This window comes from Macaca fascicularis, chromosome 12, assembly GCF_037993035.2.
Source record: "Macaca fascicularis isolate 582-1 chromosome 12, T2T-MFA8v1.1".
Classification (NCBI taxonomy): domain Eukaryota; kingdom Metazoa; phylum Chordata; class Mammalia; order Primates; family Cercopithecidae; genus Macaca; species Macaca fascicularis.
The window spans coordinates 94181977-94205964 of NC_088386.1; the positions used below are offsets into that span (position 1 = coordinate 94181977).

The 23988-nt window shown below is 34.9% G+C and overlaps 1 long non-coding RNA gene across 7 annotated transcripts in view; it reads right to left on the reverse strand.

Moving 5' to 3' along the window:
* LOC102120992 (uncharacterized) overlaps nt 1–23368 on the reverse strand; it is a 260960-nt gene extending 237592 nt beyond the window's left edge. For 2 of the 7 annotated variants that reach the window (XR_012420978.1, XR_006691111.2), the window contains exon 1: nt 23131–23368. This is a non-coding gene — a long non-coding RNA (uncharacterized lncRNA). Of the gene's footprint in view, nt 1–556; nt 4858–23130 lie in introns of those variants that run through there. The other 5 variants (XR_006691110.2, XR_012420977.1, XR_012420976.1 and 2 more) reach the window with 4 other exon arrangements.
* Between the last annotated feature and the right edge of the window lie 620 nt (nt 23369–23988).

The window sequence follows — 23988 nt, forward strand, 5'->3', positions numbered from 1 at the left end:
TGCATTGTATTATCTCTGTGATAGTTAAGAGTCAGAATGACTTGGGGACATTTTTTTGATATCTTCATCCTCATCTCCCCTTTTAAACCAGTTCCAGATTTCCACTTTACTTACCTCTCCTCCCGAAAGTGCTGTCCAAGACATGTAACCTAGACATGCAATCCAAGACAAAGTGATATGATCTTCTTGCCTTGGTGTTTGAAATCTTTGGGACCATGAGAGTGAATGCTGGGGGGTTCCCTCCCCCACCCAGTTTCAATTTCCTACATAATAAATAATATATTCTTGAAAGAAAAAGTTTTAAAATATTGTAAACGTGCTCTGAGTGAGATACTAATCTGGACACAAGGCAAGTAATTTCTGCAGTCTAATGGAGGTACAGTGGGGAGGTGGTGTATTTCTTTATTATGGTGGTGCTACAGAATTATCCAAGGTGCCAATTTAAACTGACACATGGAAGAGTAGTCTCTGAGTTGGAGTCAGAAAATCTGCCTTTGTAACATCCTGCACTGGTGCTTATATACACAATGAGATTTAAGAACCACTGCATGCTTACCTAATGTGTAAGGGCATGAGTTCGGAGTTCATTTCAGTGTGAGTGGTTCCTACTGGGCGGTGGTTTTCCTTTCTTCAGGAATTTATGGATTCAGGTTCCTCCCATTTGTGATCTCTGTATCCTTGGGAGCCCTAGACTCCTCTGCTTTCAGATGGTGGATAGGGAGAAATATAATGATGAATACAGACCCACTTGTTAATAACCTTGGTCTGGAGGTAACACTCTTCATTTCTGCTCATAGTCTATTGGCAAGATGTAGTCTCATGGCCATACCTGACAGCATAAGAGCCTGGGAGATGCAGTCTTTGTCTAGACTGTCAATTTTTTTTTGGTAGCAACAACTATACTCTCTGGAAAGTGGAAACCAACTATTCTGTGTATTGTTTATCTCCAACACAGCAGTCACTTTAATGGCCTTGAACTTGACAATGGTTTCTTAGATATGACATGTACAAGCAGCAACAGAAAAATATAGATTCATGAGATAGATAATAAATATCCTTGTGAGGGTTAATTTGAGGGATCATATTAACCTGGTTAAGGGATATGCAGATAGCTAGTATATAATTTTTTTCTGTGTATGTCTGAGCATGTTTACGAAAGAGATTGATATTTGAACCAGTGGACTAAGTAAGGAAGATCTGCCCTTACCCAATGTGAGGGGCCCCATCCAATTGGTCGAGGTACCAGATAGAACAAAAAGGCAAAGGAAAATGAATTCATTCTCTCTTCTGGATCTGGGAAACCCATTTTGTTCCTGCCCTTGGACATCACAGCTCCAGATTCTTGGGCCTTTGGACTTCAGAACATAGACCATCGTCCCTCCACTCACCTGTTCTCAGGCTTTCAGCCTCAGACTGAGCTATATCACTGGCTTCCTGGTGCTCCAGCTTGAGGATGGCACATCAGGGGACTTATAAGGGTGTGAGAAAGCTTCCATAACTAATCACTCTTAGATACCTATATTTATATTTCTATCTATCTATATATTCTGGCTGCTACTTCTATTCCTCTGGAGAATCCTGTTTTTCTGGTTCATTTATCTGGAGAACCTTAACTAATATTGCTCTTAATGACTGCTGTATAATCAAATGATACAGCACAGGAAACTATAATATTCATGTCACTAGACAATTGCACAATATTGTTTCTGATGTTAAAGTAGATCCTATTTATATCTTTATTAAACAATTATTTATGTATTAATATAACTAACTAGTGATTAGTGATACATTTCTAATTCCAAAGGTAGTGAAAATACCTTTCCAGGGATAGTTTTCCATGGCATAGTATGATAGCACATAGATTGTTTTTCCACAGTACTTATTTTCAAAAAGAAGATAAACAGAAAGTCTCAAAGGCTTGATTTTTGCCACAGTGAAGGCAAAACAAACAATCTATCAGATTTTATGAAAGGAATTTTGCACAAGGAAATAAACTTATTTTTGGCCTTGAGAAACCCATAAGCTGCTCATGACACGCAAATGATTTTTGTGTTTTCCTGAAGACAATTAATAGGATTAAACCTTTTTCATTGCTTTGTTGGAAACAAAAGAGCCAAATATATTCCACTTAATGAGAATTTTTCTTCCAGGCATAGAACACCTGGTCTGAACTATGGGAAGCTACTGCTATTTAAAGATGTTAAAAACCATCCTTCTTCAAGATACATTTAAAAAATTATATTAGGGAAAAATAAGACACATAAACTGACTAACATCAGGGTGTACTTATTTATTTAGTGGGCGATCAGTACCATTAAGTTAAACTAGGTTTATCTTAGAATGTTACATATACGGCGGCAGAATGAATCTGCAACTTCAAAGTCTTCGCAAAAGACCTGTTAAAACAGGAAAAAATACATTAAAGCAAAAATAAAGTTTTAAAAATTCAATACAAAAACACTAATTGGTCTGTCATATGCCTACAGTCAACCCTAGGAATTTTGGTTGGTAGGTAGCCATTAAAACAACAATGGCAATCACAAGACAAATGGCATTAACTGAATGCTTCTTATTTTCCAGATATTATTCTATGTGAAACTCTCATGTTTCCTTCTAAGAGCTTTACAGTTCTAGTTCGAACATTAGGTCTTTGGTCCATCTTGTGTTAGTTTTCATATATAGTGTAAGGTAAGACTTCATTCTTTTGCATGTGGAATACAAAATCTCATTTATCCAAGCAGGAGTTGTACAAGGGAGTTATTTATCTAGGGTCAGTTTCCCCAGAGCAGATCCTGAGGTGAGGATTTGTGTTAAAGCATTTTATGAAGGTACCGCCCCAAGAGAAGCCGGAAGGGAATGGGGAAGTAGAACAGGGAAAGGAAAAAGGCAAGCAGGGTATAGTTTCTGGTGATGTCCTAGCCCTAGTCTCATTCTTTGGGAGAACTTTGGAGGGCAAATTACAGCTTGGATCTTGTCCCCATAAGGTAGAGGCTTCCATATCCCTAGCGGGTAATGTAACTCCCAGTCACTTCCAGCTTTCTGCCCAGGCAGGAAAAATGGTTCTAGTGACTCAAGGGAAGTCTTCCAAAGAGAAATTCAGATGCAGGCTGTTTGAAGCAAATGCCATAGGAGCTGAGGAAAGGAGTACCCATGAAAAAAGTCTGAGGGAATGTGGACAGAGCCCCAGTGTGTTCACTTCTGTTTCACTCACTTCACTTAACAGATTAAAAAAAAAAAAAAAAAAAAGAAGTTAGAAGAGTTGGAATAAGTTTCCCTAGTTGACATGATTAATAAATAGGAAAGCTAAGAATAAGTCTAGATCTAGGACTCCAAATCTTGTGCTTTGGAGAGTTATTGGACATGTGGGAAGAATATGGTAAGTGGACTGTGGCAGAGATGATCAGTCCAAATGGAATATGCACATACTCATCACTGGGATATCATTAAGAGTCCTTCCTCCCATACCCTCCAAAAGCCTGCTGTGGGGTGATAAAGACATGAATTGGAAGAGGCATGAGAATAAAAGGAGTGGTAATTTTTTAAATGTCTATGTTCTCTCAAAATGGTGCTGGGACAATGGATATCCACAAGACAAAAAAAAAAAAGAAGAAGAAGTTGGATCCACTACTATGTATAAAAATTAAAAATGGCCAAAGATGTAAATGTAAGCACTGAAACTATAAAACTCTTAGGAGAAAGCACGGGGTAAACTATTGGTGGCCTTGAATTTGGCAATGTTCTCTTAGATATGACATGTACAAGCAGCAACAGAAAAAATAGATTCATTGGATTTCATAAAAATAAACCTTTTATGCTTCAAAGGCTACTATCAAGAAATTAAAAAGACAACCCAACAAATGAGAGAAAATAACTTGCATCTAGAATATATATGTATACACATATGTAATGCATCATATATCATATACATTTATATACGAATATAAATATAAAATAATTACAATTCAATAATTAAAAGACAGCATATTACAAATAAAAACTACAATATAGAAAAAGGGTCTGTGATATGGTTTGGCTGTGTTCCCACCCAAAATTTCATCTTGGATTATAATCCTGATAATCCCCATAATCTCCACGTGTCAAGGGTGGGACGAGGTGGAGGTAACTGGATCATGGAGTCGGTTTCCTCCATGCTTTTCTCATGATAATGAGTGAGTCTCATGAGATATTATGGTTTTATAAGCGTCTGGCATTTCCCCTGCTTTCACTGACTCTGTCCTGCCGCCCTGTGAAGAAGGTGCCTTCATCTCCTTTGCCTTCCACCATGATTGTAAGTTTCTTGAGGTCTCCCCAGCAATGAGGAACTGTGAATCAATTAAATCTCTTTCCTTTATAAATTACCCAGTCTCAGATATTTCTATATAGCAGTGTGAGAATGGACTAATACAGTCTGAATGGACATTTCTTCAAAGATGATACAAAAATGGCCCATGCACATATAAAAAGATGCTCAAGACCATTAGGTATCAGAGAAATGCAAGTCAAAGCCACACGCTCTAGAATGGCTTTAATAAAAAAATACATATAGATAATAACCAGAGATCGAAAGGATGTGGAAAAATCAGAGCCCTCATCCACTGCTGGTAGGAATGTAAAATGGTGCAGCTACTGTCTGGCAGTTCCTCATAAAACTAAACATCGTCTTCTTTTTGGTTTCGACCCAGCCATTCTACTCCCAGGTATGTATTCAAGAGAAATGAAAACAGATGACCAAACAAAAACCTGTACACAAATGTTCATGGAAGCAGTATTAATAATCAAGTGTCCATTGGTGGATAAAATTGAGTATGCCCATAAATTGAATATTATTAAGCCACAAAAATGAAGTTCTGACACATCCTACAACATGGATGAACCTTGAAAACGTTATGCTCAGTGAAAGAAGCCAGTCGCAAAGACCACTATAATATTATTTCATTTATATGAAATATACGGAGTAGGTGAATCTACAGAGAAAGCAAATTGGTGCTTGCCTTGGGTTGGGGGAAGGGGAGGATTGGCCAATGGCAACCAAAGAGCAATGTGTTTCTTTATGGGGTGATAAAAGGCGTTCTAAAACTGATTGTAGTGATTGTTGTACAATCACTGTGTGAATATACCAAAAATCTTTGAATTATGTACTCTAAATGAATGAACTACATATGAATTATATCTCAATAAAATTGCAATAAAAAAAACTTCTATGCCCTAATATTAATTGAAATAATTCTGTGGGTAAACATTCAGTCTGAAATTTGCAAAGCAAAGCATTTATACAGGGCCATGCTTGCAGGGGTTTTTATGGTCATCTTGGCTACTTCACAGCTTCAAGTATGAACTTTCTAAACAGAGCTAGTATTGGGTTGTGGAAATGCTCATTGAGAACAGTTACCAAACAACAGCAGTTCCAGAGCAGAGCCTGCCTCATCCATGATAATTGCATGTGCTGCCCACTTTGTGGGACAAAGGGAATCCTGGTAGCTGAGTATTTAAAAGAGCCTGTTGGCCCTCTCTGTTCCTACAACCAATGCATGAATTGCAGGCAGTCAGGGGGCCTTGTCTGAGCTGCTCTTGGAGTTGTGTGAGACCCAGTGCGCATCGCTCCCTCAGTGACCTCCAGATTGAAGACAATTTCTTGCGAAATCAGCAGGGTGGGCAGCTGAAGAGCGTGTGAATATTGTGCATTTGTAAATATTTGAGCACATCTGCTTAGCTCCCTCCCAAAAAACCACTGGGAAAACCCGCTTTGCATTGTGCCATGCAATGCTGTTACTCTGCTCTAATTGTCAAATCTGTTGAGTGTTTTTCTCCTGCACACAAAAATTAAACATTGCTCTCCTCATTCATGATTAATTCAGCTGCAGTGCTGCACTGTGTCACACTGCATTTTTTAAAGTAATTGTTAAATTCTACCTCATAATCAGAGCAGTTTTAATTAACTTTTTGTCAGTTAATCTTTTTTCCTCATACATTTTCCATATCTAGTGTGTATACAGTGCGTCTCTGCCCAGGGGTTTGCAGCCCCTCGATATGAATGCTTAAGCTCTGTCAGTGCTGATGGGTGTGCCATGTGCACATGCAGAGAGGAGGCCTCCTAGGCTCATTCTGCTCAGCTTTCTTAGGGCTAGCTGGTCATGTCATTTGCATTAACGAGATCCGCCACAGTGAACTTATATACAGGCTTCAAAGTTCGGGTTTTCTTTTCTCTTCTGCCTAGAATGTGTTTCCTGTGTCTAGGAGAATATGGCACATAATAGAAGTAAGAAGGGTGGACATATAGGGCAAGGGGAATGATATCTAACTGGAATGTACAACAAACCTTGACTCTTGCTTGCAGATCTACCCTGTACTCAGATCTACCCTGTACTTCCTTCAGCATCTCTGACTTTGGCAAGATTACCAGTCACATTTTCACATGTTTGAACTTGTTTTTGCATAGTTCGTCCGGCAACTCAATGCACTTTATCAACTTACAGCTTTACTCATTCACATCTTTTACTTCTCAGATAATATTTCTCATGTGTATGTAACAAAGGAAATCCAATTCCATATTAAATTGTGCACGTCCGTGTTCTTTTCTTTCTCACAAGTTGTCTGTGTTTAAAAGCAATAATGTGTAGCTTTTCTAAAAGTTTTAAAATGGTCACATCTGTCTAATAGTGCCACTACTGCTACTTCTAGCAAAAGCAGCCACTTTTGGGTATTTATAGGACATATTTTTCAGGATGTCACATCAGTTTTCCAGTGTTAAAAAGCATGAGATTGAGGAAGTAGGAACTGATAATTCCCTCTTTTAGAATCTGATGCTAAAATGCTGAGAGATTAAATAAACACACCAGATGCTCAAATTGCCAGTTAAGTTATTTAAACACAGTGGGCCCAAACCCTAGAAAAGGGAATGCGTTCACTCCACGAACACTTGTGCTGAGGTGTTGCCATATTGAATTCGTTAATTAACCTGTTCTAACCAGAATTTATCTTAAGGATTAAATGCTATTCAAATAAAAATTGTGCCAGTTTCCTACGAAAGAATTACATTTAAAAGTACCTCTAAAAGAAACTGCTTTTTAAATAAAATGTTTTGACTTCCAAAAGATTAACAATGTGTGGGCTCCAGAGTCTGTATTCAAATCTTAAATATGTCATTTACAAAGTAAGTGGGCAGGCAAGTATCTTTACCCACCTAAGTCCCGTGTTCCTCATCTGTAAAATGGGGATAATACTATTTCCTATCATCATACAGCTTTCATAATGATGAAAAGACATGATTCTAATGTACTTAGCACAGTATATGTTCTCAATAAAATGGTGATTAAGTGATGGCTTGCCATTTTATCTGTGCCTGATACCAGAGCATCTATATCACTCTGTACACAGAGCACAGTAGGCCCGAGTAGCTGCCATAGCATGCATCATGGTCTGTCCTGTCTCTGTCTCACAGGAGGAAGCTCCACCCTGGGAGCTCAAGCTCCTGGAGAGTTTCACATCTTGTTTAACTTGTGTCTCCTACAGTCCTAGCAAAACATCTGTGTCATGTGAGTGTTCAAAAGATTATTGCTAAATCATAATTGAATCCTCCTTTTGGTTCTTTTACTCAGTCAACAATATTTGGAACACTGTACAGCTGAAAGTTTAATAAGGCTTAGTTCCTGTCCTCAAATCATTCAGAATTGAGTGAGGAGTGATCTATATGTAGACCGGTAATTACAGAACTTCATGGAATACGGTTGTTTGGTTTCCTAGAGCTGGGAAAGGCTTTACTGAAAACAACAACATGTATCTGGGCCTTGAAAGAGCAAAGTTTTACCCAGATGAAGTCTGAGGGTAGGTCATTTAAGACAACCTGAGTAGAGTGTGTATGCAGAGGGGCAGAAACATGAAACAGAGCATGTTCAGGAAATTGTGGGAGTGGTGTGTGAGTAGATTCTATTACACAGGAAGATTGGTACCAAAAGTTCATAGCAAATATCACACTCTCATCCTATGAGACCATTCCTATCATCTATACATGTTAAAATTCTACAGAATCCTTGGACTTGGGTGGACAGGCAACTGTGGTGATTGCAGAAGACAGGGAGGTGGGAAAAACACAAAATATGTGCAAAAGTTCCTGGTGAATGCCTCAGGGGTGATTAGAGTAGGAAGTAGTAAGAACAGAAATGGAGTGAATTTAAAGAGTTAGAGGTAACTGAGACTGGCTATGGAACAGCCCAGAGATAACTTTTTCATTTTTTATCCGTTAAAAGAACCATTTATATTTCCCTTATTTAATCTTTTTGTTGTGTATATGTGGGTGGAAATGAACTTTAATTCTGTTCTCTATTTTGTGCTTTTTAAGAATTCTTATTTTCTCTTTGTTTTCAAGTACAAAGTAGAATGGTTCTAATCCAATTTTGACTTGTCAAGTATGATGGGAACATAGATGTCACAGCAATGTGTCCAAATTTACTTTATTTTTGAAATTCCATAAATACATGGTTTAGAATTATTCCCCAAGAGTATTCATTTTTACCTAGGAATGTTTTATAATTCCACTCACAATTTGTGAGTCCTCATGGAAATTGTGCTGAGGTAGCAACCTTATTAATACAAAATTATTGGATTTATATACTTTATAATAATTTCTAAATTTATAATTTAAAATATGTATTAAAAGAGGCTACAATAAAACTATCACAGCCACTAAATCAACACTCAAGAAAATATGAATTTCCAGAAATTCCTCATGGTGATAAGAGCATTTATTTCTTGTTGATAGAGACAGGAAAATATGTTAAAGGCTTACTTTTCATATTTAATTTCAAGTAAATATAACTGTGCCGTGAAATATCAAATAATTTTGGAATTGTGTTTTTAACCAAAAATAAAAGACCAGTAAATTTTAGACTGTTAAATTTGTACAGTATTTTGGCATGAACATTCTTCAGATTTCAGGTAATATGAAGACAAACACAGATAAAGTAGAGTTCACTGATATTTATTGCTTATTGTATGCAAGCATTCATACTGAGCCCCTTTAAAATCTACTTTTCAATGTTAGAACTCTAAAATCTAACTTTATTTAAATTTTCTAAGCTTATACAAATCATTTCATTATAATTTTAAAAATGAATAAAATTTTGCTAGGTTTGTGGAAGACTTTGGATCATGGACATATGTGATTTGACTACAAACTCCATAAAATTACTAATTACTAAGAAGGGATCCCTAAGGACATCCTTTTAGAACTGAAAGCCCATGATGTTAAAACGTATTTTGTAATTGGGCATTTCCAAACTAATATCAAACAGCAAGTCTTTAATTAGTGTGGATAAAATTAAAATTCACTTACAGAGAATTAAAACTGGAATTTGAAATTCTCATAATAAACCAATATGAAGTGGAGAAATGCAGTTTCACAGCCTCTTTTCTTTCATAACATATAATAACTTTTATTTTTCATTGTTATTTCACATAACAGATCATTTTAAAGCAAACTTTGTGAAGAATCCTAAAAGTGTGTAACTATCTTTTACATAAAAATGCTTTAGAGTAAAGAGATCTCAGTTTGGAATCCAGGTCTTATACACTCAAAATAGCTGAGTTTCGGGCAGTAAATGGCACTTTTAATATGTCCTAAAAACTCCTAACCTCCATTTACCCCATAGACAAGTATAGCAATGAAAAAATGCCAGATTTCCAAAACAAAAAACAAAAAATCCACTTCTTTTAGTATTGATTAAAAGTGTGTGAGCCATTATTATCTAAAAGTGTCAGTTGGGATTAGAACAAACCATCAGCAAAAATAACGCAGCTATTGTAAGGATAGAAATGAATTCTGGAATCAACAGTAAACAAATACATACATAAAATCTTGTGCTGCCTTAGCCTTTACTGCACTGAAGACACAGTCTGCAGAATTTTTATTGGCACTCTGCCATCCTTATTTTCATTTATCTGCCTCAAAGCACCATTTCAAAAAGTGCAAAAGCATGTTGTTGATAAAGTAGATTGTTTATAGCTGAATTGAAAATTTCAGAACAACACGTATTGTAATAACGTCGTGGAGAAAGGTCTGGGAAGACTGCAGCTGCAGCCTTTTGAAACCTATGTCAACATCACTGTTAGAAATTGGAAGATGTGTTATTTTGCTCTACAAAATTTAATAAGGAAATTTTTATAAACTGTATTAAGTGACAAGTATTACCAACAGCCATAAAGTCTGTGAGTTTTTATTTACTGAAATGCTTTCCTAGCACATTGTTCCCATATTGCAGTCTCCTTTATAGTGTTGTGTTTTGTAATGTACTCAGCTACTCAGGGGCGATTTCAGTGATAGTAAATCCTGGGCCTGTGAGTCCCCATGTGTACCATAGTAATTTTAATACTTCTACAGTTAAGTACTGTCGGGTATAAATTTCAGAACCAACTTTAGTTGCTTCAGTGTGTTTTTTTCTTGTGACTGTTTTTGCAAAAGCACATTTAATAAATATGAAATAAGAAAAATGCTTAAACAAATGACATAAAGAAGTGAGATGGTATTTTCTTTATTTATATGGCTAAATATCATAGCTGATACAGTTTATGTATTCCATTCAATGTGTAACTGTTTTTACTATTGAATGTTATTATGTTATGTTAATTATTTTTTAAATGAAAACACTAATTTTCCTAAACTGAGTTCCCCAGGCCACTGGGGTCTCTGGAAATGTTACTTGGTATTCCTGAAAAAAAAAAAAAAAAAAAAAAAAGTTTTCTGTGGTCAAGTGTGTTTAATAAGAAGTGCTGAGTTAAACAAAGTTGGATTTCTTTTTTGATTTTTTAGTATTTTATATGCAACATGCAATGTTAATCTCTAAGAAGATGAGTCACTTCCTAACATAAGCATCCTTTTGTCCTTTTTTTGTTTTTAACAAACTTATTTAGCAGTTGTTGAACATCAGTGTTCTATATCATATTGCAGGACATGCTGGTTTAGAAGGATGTAATACATTTAGTACACTGAGATTTAAGCAAAGTTCTTGCATCTAAACTTTCAGTGTTTAGAGAGATCAATGCCGAGCATAAAACGTTTTGTAAAACCTTACTATTTGTGGAATAAATTAATGACTTCTAGAATGAAGGCTATCTTGCTAATAAATGAATGCCTGCCAAGCCAGCTGGTACACTACTCTACTGCTGAAGTCGGTGGCTTTGTATTAATCTGGAAGATTCTGTTGAGTTATCCTCTCATCCAAATTGTCTACTGGAAAACTGATTCTTTTGCATTTGTGTATGATCTACCCTTTTCTCCTTCCATTCTAGGATCTCTTAGAATTGTTCGTAAAATTTTTCTTAGAATTTATTCTTAGATTTGGATCTTAGCTCTTAGAAGTTCTTTGTCTTTGGTGTTCTTCAATTTTACTATCATACGACTAATCTGTCATCCCTTGTCTTCTCAAGTCCTTCCTTTCTGTTTTATGATGTGATTTTTCCATCATGATTTATTCAACTTTTTAGTCTTTTTTCTATTATTTTCTTCTGAGTGCTTTATTATTTGTTAGTAATATTACTTCTATCCTCATCATTTAAGTTCATGCTTAAACTGCTCTTCTTTTTAATTTTTTTCCAGTGTTTTCCAATTCAACCTGACTTTTTCAGTAATTTGTGTTTTGACTGTGTCCATTCTGATTAGAGATTCCAGATAAAATACTGAACATATAGTTAAATTTGAATTTCAGACATTATGAAAAAATTTTAGTATAAGCATGTCCTGCTTTGCCTCTTATATCATGGTGGACATATTTATACCTAGAAGAATGTAGTTATTCATCTAAAATTCAAATTTTACTGGGAATCCTCTATTTTTATTTGCTAATTCGGTTTCCTCTGTTTCTACATACTAAACTTTAGGGTATTTTTTTGTTTTTGATTTTTTTTTTTTTTTGCTTTCACAATCAACAAACTTATCTCTAAAAATCTTTTTTTGTGTGTGTGGCAATAGTATTCTCCTGTCCTAGGAATGAACAAATATAAATAATTAATATGAACTTTTAAGGAAAACTTTAATAGAGATCCCTGATGTGTTGAAAATAGAATGAAGAGTACCTTGGATTGATTAAGCATTAGGCTATTCAAAAATACAATAAATCGATTTTCAAACTTTTCGGGAGTGCTGTCTAATGATATAGGATATTGTCAACTGCTATAACAATGGATTCTCAAATGCATAATGTCTCAAAAACAGTAGATTTTTTTCCTTGTTAACATGAAAACTCTGAAGGAGTAAAAAGTCTAGGATTTTCAGTAGCCATGGTGTTGGTTCCTTCCACACCTATATTTTATGTTCACCCTGGTTACCCTCATCCTGGTCAGCCAGAAAAGGAGCCAAGCATGGAAGAACATGCATAGAAGTATCTAGTGGATGAAACCTGAAAGTGATACCCTTCAAGTCCGCTCACATCCTGTTTGTTGGAATTCAGTCACACAGCCAAGCCTCACTGCAAGGAAGTCTGCAAAATGTAACCCAGCTCTTTCCAGGAAGAAGAGAAGATAGACTTTAGTGTGTAGATAAAATTTGCTGTCACACAAACATGTGACATGCTCAAATGGTTATGCTAAAGAAGTATGAAAGCGACTTCATGGATAATGGTTACAGCATATTTTACTTTCCTGGAATTCATAATTGGATTTTTTGCTTCATTTATAATTATTTGTTGATGTGATTAAATAGCCCAGGTGCCTCTATGAGAAAATAAAATAAAATAAAATATTTTGACATTAAATTGACATTTCTTGATTCAAGGAATGAACAGACTACTCTACTCTACTCTAATATTTAACAGATTAATTGTTGAGCTAGATATCCAAGGTGGTTTGGGAAAGACACCGTGGTTATATGTAGAATATGGGTAAACCATTCAACAAAGCAGAGTGAGGAAGCCTGCCAAGGTATGCGAGTACCTCTTTAGCAGATGAATCGGAAACTTCTGTTTGCAGAGCTGTCAACATAGCCCCTCTCCTAAATACTAATTGCTTAACAAACAAGATATTAAGATCTTTAAAATAAGTGTTTCTTTGTCCTATATGTGTATTTATAAACATAGAACGGAAATCTCTACATGCAAAATATTTAGAGTTAGATGGTGTTGTAGGTAATTAGTGAGAAAGGCGGTATGTTTTCTCATCCACCTGCTGGTAGAAGCAGATGGTAGTTTATTTCTGCCCATGTGACCTACAGATTCTTCAGGTTTACCACAATACTATGACTATGGTAATATCATTGTTTCCTTCCCAGGTATGGTTAAATTTCTGGTATCTATAAACAGTTTGTTTTCCTTCTTTGCTTCACTAACCTTTTGAGAAGAAATGCAATGATATGGGTCTTGCCATGTGAAAAAAAATTTAAATAATGCTTTTAGAAACATATTTTCCCCTATAAGAACAGTTATATTTTTTGACAGAAAAAAAATGCTATGATTTTCAATCTTACAATGAGAAGGAACCCTTAGAGGTATACATCCTGTTTGGTTTTAGCAAAGCACAAAACAAAACAAACACAATAAAATGCAGTGCTGTGTGCAGAGTCAACTCACAGTCATTAACACCCATCTCTAAGCTTTGTCTCATACCTAGATATTTAGCTCTTCTTTCTTTTACAACAAAGAATGTGTACAGCTTCTTAAAGGAAACTAGATACAGTGTGTTCATTCAGCACATTTCATTTGAGTATAATACATCCAAATAGAGTTAATTTTTACTTCTTTCCTTTAATTACCCTTACCTAGTTCTAAAAATTACATTAAAAGATAAAATGAAAAAGTACAAAGGACATTTTATGTAACATCTGCTTAATCTTAGTACTCAAATGTGTTAATGAAACTAATAAGATGAAAATAATTCATGAAAAGATGCTAGATTATGGTTGTAAAATCAGTACCTGAGTCTTTTCTCTTTGGAAAAACCATTACAGTAGGAGATACAAACATTTGAAGCCTGCTACAGCTCAGATAATTGTCTAGTTGTTATTAGAGCAGCTTGTCTTTTCTTAAAAGCCTATTCTAGGTGATTTTTCTTGTTAACCCTCAGCATCACTTACTGTTAGTTTGTTTTAAGCTTTGCCAAGGCTCTCGAGTGAAGTCTTCTAAAGAGTTTATTTACATGTGGTGGGCAGGACTTGAAATATTTTTTCACTAAGCTCTTCCTGATGTCTACAAATGTGGCTATTTTAATATCATACTTTTCAGACATATTAAATGAGCTTATTACATATATATATCTCTATGTATTTTTTAATAATGCGTTGATGGTCAAGGCTTTTGGTTTCCTTCCTTTCATTGCATTAAAAGCTATGCAATTAGCTGAAAAGGTAAATACATTTAAAACTTTTAGTCTTCAACACGGGGTGTATTGAAGACTCAGTGAATGACTCTCACAGGGCCATGCCTCCTCTCTATTCAAGACCATGGACATATCCACTCATTGTAATGTGTCTGTGCTTCCTCTTAGGATGGAAATACCTCGTTTCTTTTTTCCAAGGGCTATTTTGTAAGCCTAAAAAGACCGATGTAGAAATATAGAAAAGTTACTGTGAACAAAAGCAAAATGTTATTATTAAAATTAAATGGCAGGTTAGTTAAGTGTACACTAAATGCTTTGAGAATTTGAAGCTTCTCTATCAAAATGTGCCCCAGGGATTAGCAGCACAGGCATCACCTGGGAGCTTGCTAAACACTCAGGATCCTACTCCAGATTTACAGAATTGGATTTGCATTTCAGCAGGATTCTACAGGTGTTTAATATGCACATTAAACTTTAAAAAAGCAACTTTTACACTAAAAAGCAACCCTGAGAATTGTGTATGATGACCTCAGTTCTACAGATAAGGAATCTGAGGCTCAGAGAGGCTAACTTGTGCGACTCGACAATTTAAGCTCAGGTCTGTTTGAAGCTCACATTCGCACATTTCCACCACACTTTACTGCTTTCAGTGCACTGTAGCTAGTTTTTAAAGACAAGTGCAAAATTGTCACCTTTTTTTTTCATTTTTACTAGGTTTTGACTATGCTGGTAACATTCTCCAGAAGGACTAACACAAATTCTGATGACAGTGAAGTCATGCATTGCTGAGGAAGACCAAGTTTGGTGGGAAGATCAATAGCATAGATTTTTGTGGCTTTGCACAGTTCTATTTTTGAATGCTTGGAGGATCTTATTTATTAGAGCATGTTTGCAGAAACTGTCAGTAAACATCTTTTCTTTGTTAATATTTAACCCACCAACTCTTTTAAGCTTCCATCTTTTCCAGCCTCACAGTCCCACATGCTTTTTAATCCACTAAGAGCACCAAACTGCCTCCATGGTGCAATAAAAGTCTTCTATTTTATGACTTCCTTGAATTACTACCCTAACTTATAATTTGCCAGATTTGTTTTTGCCTTCAAATCCCTTACTTCATTGTAGCCACATGAAAAATGTTACACCCTGTACATTTTTCTCCCCAAAGTCTAATGCTTATTTTTAATATACTAATAGTTCTTGTCCAGAATAATTTAGTCTTGCTGCCATCCAGAATGTTTTATTCACTATTCAAAAAAACTTTTAGAAAGTTCCTCTATAAAATATTGGAAAATATTTGAAGTAGCTGTAATGACTGTTGAAATTGAGTATACTTTAATTAGATTACATAATTGACAAAAATCCCCCAAAGAGCTTAGGGAAAAAAGAAAAAATCAGATTGGCCATTTAGATGCTTTCCAGACTTACTTTTTAATGCTAACATGTTTCCAGAGGATTCATGGGCTGAGTTTCTGGAAGCCAAGGACATTTCTTTTTGAGTGGCAATTGTAAATACCTTGATTTTTATCCGAAGCACGTGAAACAGTGTGATTTCAGTTGGAGATAATTTTATTTTTATTGTATTTATTTAAGTGCCAGAAGGTGGGGATGGGGTTAGTTTATAGCTTCCTGTCCTAAGGAAGGGGAGATAAACTTGTAAAAACAAAAAGTATGTAAGCATTAGTCTTCTCTCTTTTATCATAGCTCGAAGGGTTGACACCAGTCTTGTGTGTGTGCGTGTGTGTGTGTGTGTGTGTGTAATAAAAGATTAAGCAGACGGAAAGGACAGTACAGAAGTGACAGTGATGGGCAGTTCTCTCACTCACCATGAAGACCATAATTTATATAATAATTAAAGCACTTCCCAGTGGATCTATGTGTCTAGGACATCATGGTCTCTGAATCGGAATCTGATTAATATATTCCTTTACATATTCCTTCTCTTGCATTGCCAACAATGCAGACTCTTCCAAAGCAGAAGAGCTGCGCAGGTAGTGAGTTGGTTTCAAGCGTGTATCTCTTAGCTTAGAACTTTTGTCCAAGATGCTAGGGGACTATGCCAATTTGTACGCAATTGAACCAAACACAAATGCTCTCTGGATTTCTAACTAAGAAGGTTCAGAGCATGTAAGGCAGTGAATAGACAGGGCAGGGTCAAGTACTCTTCACCACATGTAAAGCAGCTGAGTTAGGCTATTGAATACAACAATGTACAGATTGAATTGCTGGAGAAAATGTGTTTTTGGCCTCTTAGCTGGATATACCAATCAGGAAATACTGAGGAAAGTTGTCTCTTTTCATATCCATTATACTTCTGAAATAGTAAAGAAGGCATAAAATACATTGATTTAGGAACAGAATTCCATTGACTGACCACTGTTATAATTTCAGTAGAAACCTTTTTTATTTTAGTTAATTTTACTAAATACTGATCATGTAGCTTGCATAGTTGCTGATATGTAGCAAATTCTCAGGAAAATTATCTATTTTATTGTAAATAATAGTGATAAAAATTTAGAATTTTTCAACATAAAATTGATCCCAATTATTGAGGAAAATATTGTCATAGCCTTTTAAGTAAGTTTCTCTTATAAGCCTGATAAAACACAATTATTTGCTGAAAAACAGTGTGGTTTTTAAACAGAAAATATTATAATGCTTTAAGAATATTTTGTTTGTATGCAACATTTGAGATTTATAAAACATATTCCATTGAATTTAGCATTATAATTTTATTCTTTCCAGAAAAACATAAAAATATAAAATGAAACTGGGACTTTTGCTTCAAGATGAATCAGACTGTCAGAAGAACACTTCCACTGAATACTCACAGACTATCTCTTCATAAGAGAGGTTATAAGGCATCAAAGACTTGAGTAGGCAAGATGGCAGAGAGAAGGAAAGAACAGAGACGTGATCTTAACATTCAGCTGTGCTTTACATTGCTGGTGTTTGCTAATTAGCAGGTACTGGCAAATAGGCCGAAAAGGTCAACAGAGCTTTCAGCAATTTTAGGTATATCCCCAAAGGGCTACACCCTACTTGTGAGAGAAAACAAATGAAAGTTTTGCAAAGACCAAAACTGGGATTCAAAGCTGAGCATAATGTCAGATTGCATTAAAGTGATATGTCTGACAGAAGCAAAAGTAAATCCTCTCTGGAGATAGATCACATTGCCCAGATCCTTAAATAATCTCTATGATTTTTTGTACAAAATATCCTGTAGTCAAGTAAAAATTAAAATGCACTAAGAGACAAGATGAAATGACCAGAAATTACAATAAAAATGAACAATAAAAACAATCCACTAGAAGTCTAGATATTGGAGTTACTAGATGGAAATGTTAAAAAAACCATAATTACAGTATTAAAAAATAGTAAGATAAAAATTTTATCGGATAATTTTTATTATAAAAAGGAATCAAATGAATATACTCTGCTCAAACCATTAAATAGCTAAATTTAAAAACCTCGTAGATGCTTTTAATAATAGGGCAGATAAGCTAAAGGAAAGATGAATGCACAAGAAGAGAGGTCAGTAAAATGTACTGAGAGTGAAGCATAGGGGGAAAAACATGCTTATTTCTGGAAAGAATGTAAGAGACATCGATGACATTTAAAAAAACCCACTAAGGTATGACATATGTGTGATTAGAATACTAGAAGGAGAATAGGAAGAGAAGGAAGTAACACTATTTGAAGAGATAACAGCCGAGATAAAAGGTATAAAGAAAGAAATTTAATAAATGTAATAAACCCCAGCCAGTTTGCATATAATAAAAACTGTATCTACAACAATTAGAATAAAACTACTAAAAACCAAAGACAAAGAGAAAATCTTAAAAGTAGCTAGATAAAAAGGAGAGATCAGAATTTCATGTACCTGAAACCCAAAAGTAAATTTTTATTTTTTTCCCCCTGATATCCTCAGCTCTGGACTTGAGGCATCCTTCAACTTAGAAGTCAGCGCCAGACGGAACACCAGGACATTTGTTCTAGTTTTAGCTTGAGGTGCAGAAGAGAAGAATCCTAAACCTTGGAGTATAAATAAATCCCCTGAGAGTTTGTTGTTGTCGTTGTTGTTTTGTTTTCTCTATTTTGCTCTCTTGTATAGCTGTGATGGTGTAGTGACAATGGCAGCAGAGAGGGCCCCCAGGCACCTGAAACTCTCTGATCAGAGAAGGTGTGACCCAAGGAGGATGGAGAGAATGCCTGTTGCTTTGCTTTTTTTCTCCTCCTCCCTTTCCACCACTTAGTTCTAGACACAGATACAGTCAAGGCAGAGTGGAATAGCTATTGTCCAAGCCTTCCTGATGGACAACAGAAATAGAGACCCTCGGGAAACTAGAAAGTACAGCGAAATTACAGTGAGGAGTTTAGAAAAAATGACGGCTTAATGTTGCTCATGAACTCCTGGGCTGACTCCTAAGCTGCCCATTCACAGATCCAACCCTAAACAACATATAAAAAGCTTTGAGAAAACTGTGGGATATATCGTCTCTTAGGTTCCAGACTATCCATTGGTTAACACACACCAAACAGCACTGCAAAATCTTTGAAAACTAAACTGACATTTTGTAATTTAAATAATAGGCTAGTTAAAATTTGTGGCCTAAACACAATTGAGTTGATTGCCTGCTAAAGGAAAAATATCAACAGTTCCCATAGGACTTTAGAAAGATCCAGGTTCCCATAACTAGATATTGAAAATATCTTGAATACGTTCCAAAATTACACAACAAACAAAGAACCAGGAGACGCTCAACTCAAATGAAGAGAGGATCAACAGTTGTCAATGCAGAGACAACAAAACATTGTAAATATCAAATAAAGACTTTAAAGCAACGATTATTAAAGTGTTCCAAGAAGGGCTAACACTCTTGAAATGAATGAAAATATAGATGGTCTTAGCAAGTAAGAGAAGTTATGAAGAAGAACCATACAGAACTTTTAGAACTGAACAACATAATAACCACAATTATAATAAAACAAAACCTCCCTGAATGAGCCTAAAAGCAGAATGGAGATGATGGAGAGAGCCAGTGAACGTGAAGTAGATGAATGTGACCGACAGAGAAAAAAAGGTTGTTTTTTCCTCTGGAAACTGGTGGGACAACATCAAAAGATCTAAAATTTGTATCAAAGCAGACTCAGAAGGAAAGGAAAAGGAGTACAGTACAGAAAAATAATTTGAAGGATACTGCATCCAACAACTGCAGAATACAAAATCAAACAAGTTTAAAATATTAAAATAAGGCAAAACATTATTTGCATTATACTACAATGGATTTATACTATTGACCATTGCAAGACGATAACAGGGGAAGCCCTACATACTTAAACAATACACTTTAAAATAAGCAGTGGGTTCAAGAGGAAATCTCAAGGACAATTTGAGAATATTTTGAACTGGCATCTATGGTCATACCACCCTGAATGTGCCCGATCTCATCTAAAAATATTTTGAACTGAATAAGAATGAAAATTTACAACATATGGAATGCTGTATATGGAATTAAAACAGTGTATAGAAGGAAATTTATAGCATTAAATGTTTATCTGTGGCATTACATTTATAGCATGTAATTTGAGAAGAAAATCTCAAATCTAAATTCCCAACCTTAATAAACTGAAAAAAAGTAGCAAATATAAACCCAAAGCAAACATAAGCCAGGAAATAATACAGATAAAAACAAAAATTGACAAATTAAAATAGAGAAACAATAGAGAAAAATCAAAAAACCAAAAGCTGATTCTTTGCATAAATCAATAAAATTAATAAATTGCTAGTAAAACTGACAAAAAGCAGAGAAGACACAAATTATAAATATCAGAAATATTACTACATACACTACAGATATTATAAGGATAAAAAATAATTTTTATGAAAGACTCTATGGAGGTAAATTCAACAACTTAGATTAAATGACTCAATTTCTTGAAAACCACAAACTACCTACCAAATAGTCCTATTCCTATAAAGAAGTAGAATCTTTAGTTAAAATGCCTTCAAAAATTATGTAGATTCAAAATTCTTCATAATCTTAGATACAAAAATTTTCTTTGAAGTATTAGCAAATAAAACCTGGCATATATGTGTGTGTGTATGTACACATGCATAAACAAATATCACATAAGAAGCAAATGCAAGGATGATGAATGCAAGAATGGTAGATTGGTGGTTACTAGAAGCCAGGAAAGATGATGGCAAGGAGGGATGAGGAGAGGTTGATTAGGGGGCACATATATAAACTTAGATAGAAGAAATAAGACCTGATACTTGATAGAATAGTTGGGTGGGTATAGTTAACATTAATTGATCATACATTTCCAAATAGACAAACAAGAATAATTTGAATGTTCCTAGTGTAAAAAAAATATAAATGTTTAAGGTGACGAATATCCCAATTACTCTTATTTGATTTTATGAATGTATCAAATTATCTCATGTGCCCTGGACATATGTACCTCTAATATGTATCAATAAAAATAAATAATTAAATATATAAATATTTAAAATTAACCAATGCAATCCAACATATTAATAGTCTAACAAAAAATACATAATATTATTATTTGACAGAAAAAAACTTCGACAAATTCAAAATGTGCACGTTGATTTTTAATAAACGTACATAGTTAATTTAATGGCGAAAGGATAGCTTTTTAACAAATGTTACTGTAAAAATTGGACATTTATATAAAAATACAAACCTTTGACTTAAACTTCACACCTATGCTAATTAGCACAAAGGAGACCAAGAGCTAAAGGTAAAATACAAAACTAAAATTTTAGAAGAAAATATAGAAGAAAATACTTCGGATTAGGAAAAGTGTTCTTAGATACAATACCAAAACCATAATACTTTAAAACAAATTGGTAAATTGAAATTTATCATAATTTTCAAAAATGCTTTGCTGAAAATAATAACAGGAGAATGAAAAGAGAAGCTACCGATTGAGAGGAAATATTTGCAAAGTACATATCCAATAAAACCCTTGCAACCAAAATATTTTAAAAACTCTCCAACTCAACAATAAGGAACAACCCAATTAAAAATCAGCAAAAGAGAAAGTTTACCAAAAAAGATCCATGAATGACAAATAAATTTTTAAAAGTTAAAGTCATTAGCAATTAAAACTATTATGAGATACTACTATACATCTATTAAAATGGCTAAAATAAAAAATCTACTTATACCAAACGCTTCCAAGCATGTGGAGCAGGTGAAATTCTCATGCACTGCTGGCAGGAATCCAAAATGGGACAGCTACTCTGAAAAACACTTTGTTTTTTTCTAACATGAAACATATTTTTATCTATATGAACCACAATTGTACTTTTAGTTATTCCCCAACTTACAGTCACACAAAAATTTGTTCACAAATGTTTATATGGCTCTATTCATAATCACCAAAAACTGGAAATAATCCAAATGTAGTTCAATGGTTGAGTGAAACAAAAACTAAAGTGTATCCAGACAATGAATACATTTAGCAATACAAAGGAATAGACTATTGATATACCCAACAACTTGGATTGCTCTCAAAAACATTATCCAGAGTAAGAAGAACCAGTCTCAAGAAGGTATATACTGTATAATTCCATTTAAATAACATTCCCAAAAGATAAAACTATAGGGATGGAGAACAAATCAGTGTTAAGAATGTGGAAATACTAGAAATCTCATACACTACTGATTGAAGTAAGCAAATCTGAAAAACCCTTTAATAAATACTAGAGCTAGTCCTTGATGCAACAACTGTACTCTTAAATACATACCTACAGAAATGTACACATTCATGCAGCAAAAAGGGATATATATGTATATATGTATATGTATATATGTATATTTATCTATATATGTATATGTACATAAATATGTGTGTGTGTATATATAGAGAGTTCATAAAAGCCAAATACTAGAAAAAATGAAATATCAATTAATAGTGATAAATTAGGATGTATTCATACTGGAGAAAACTGAATGAATATATAATATACACTGCATGAATTCATTTATGTAATGATTAAAAAGCCAAAAATAATCTATAGTATTAGAAGTCACGATAGTAGTTGCCCTTGGGGAGGAGTGGAGAAAGTGTTGACTTGGAAGGGCTACAAGTCTAGTTGGGTCCTAGTTATATTTTGTTTCTTAATCAGAATGATGGTTATAGGGGTGTGTTCACTGAAATTTCATTGAGTAGAAAATACTTGATCTATGAAATTTTCCTGCATGTGGAAAAAATATGTATATATACATACATACATCTCTCTATATATATATATTTAACTGTATAAAGAAAACACAGTCCTTTCTTAGTAAAGTCTGCTAAATGAAACCATGAGGTGGAATTTCTCACATGGTCAGACAACATAGCTATTCATGTCCAACAGAAGAAAACATGCAAGGCACAAATATTTCAGAGGCACAATAGAAGAGATAGATGCTGACAGTCAGCAAATAACAGGTCTCCAAAAAGTTGTAGCTGTCTTCAGGGTGTGAATTAAAAGAATTTTGGAGGATAGGGCAGGCTAATAGGGAAAGCAGAAAAGAACAAACCTTTATTGAAAATGTACTATGTATAAGCACCACGCTAGATTATCTATACTGTCAAAGACAAAATGCACTAAACAATACAGGAGATTATTTTATTTAGGCTATTGCAACAGAGAGAGCATTTATTAATGAGAAACATATCAAAGAAAAAGAAGGGGACTTGGGGTTTTGTGGAGGTGGATAGACAAGGGACTCATCCCTGAGTCATGGATGTCTTGAGATACGATAGTAAGGGATCTTAGCCAAATCATTGAAGAATGGTGGAAGTGGAGCTTACCTCAACATGCAAGAGCACCACACTCCTTTAAGATTAGTCATTTCCGGCTGGGCGCCGTGGCTCATGCCTGTAATCCCAGCATTTTGGGAGGCCGAGGTGGGTGGATCACGAGGTCAGGAGATCAAGACCATCCTGGCTAACACGGTGAAACCCCGTTTCTACTAAAAATACAAAAAATCAGCCGGGCGTGGTGGCAGCGCCTGTAGTCCCAGCTACTCCGGAGGCTGAGGTAGGAGAATGGCGTGAACCCGGAAGGGCGGAGCTTGCAGTGAGCCGAGATGGCGCCACCGCACTCCAGCCTGGGCGACTGAGCGAGACTCCGTCTCAAAAAAAAAAAAAAAAAAAAAGATTAGCCATTTCCTGGGACCCAAAGGAGTGGTTGGTGAGATATTTTTTAAACCCTTGGTTGTTTTCTGGGACAAAGGACTCAGGTAAAACCTAACATTGTTAGTATATAACATTTAGTTTGTTCTTCATATAGACCAAAAAGATGGAACATTGTATTACCCCTATTTTATAGGTAAAATGGAAGCTTAGAGGAAAATAAAGTGAGTCAACATTTTGAAAAACATAAAAATTCTGAAGAATTAAATTAAATAATCCTCAGCCACTGCATTTTAAAGCATGCAGATGGATGACCTTTAGGGTCCAAATCTGGAATTAAAATTTCATACACAAACTGATCAAGAAAATCTGATGCAATCTTACACAGAAGCATGTGGAGTTCAGATGGGCTGTCTTTCAGCAACTCAGGTAGCTCGGGAGAGGCTTCCTACTAAAACATCAAGAATCTTGGTTTTTTTGTTTTTTGTTTTGTTTTGTTTTTGATATTTTGAGAACGGAATCTCGCTGTGTCAC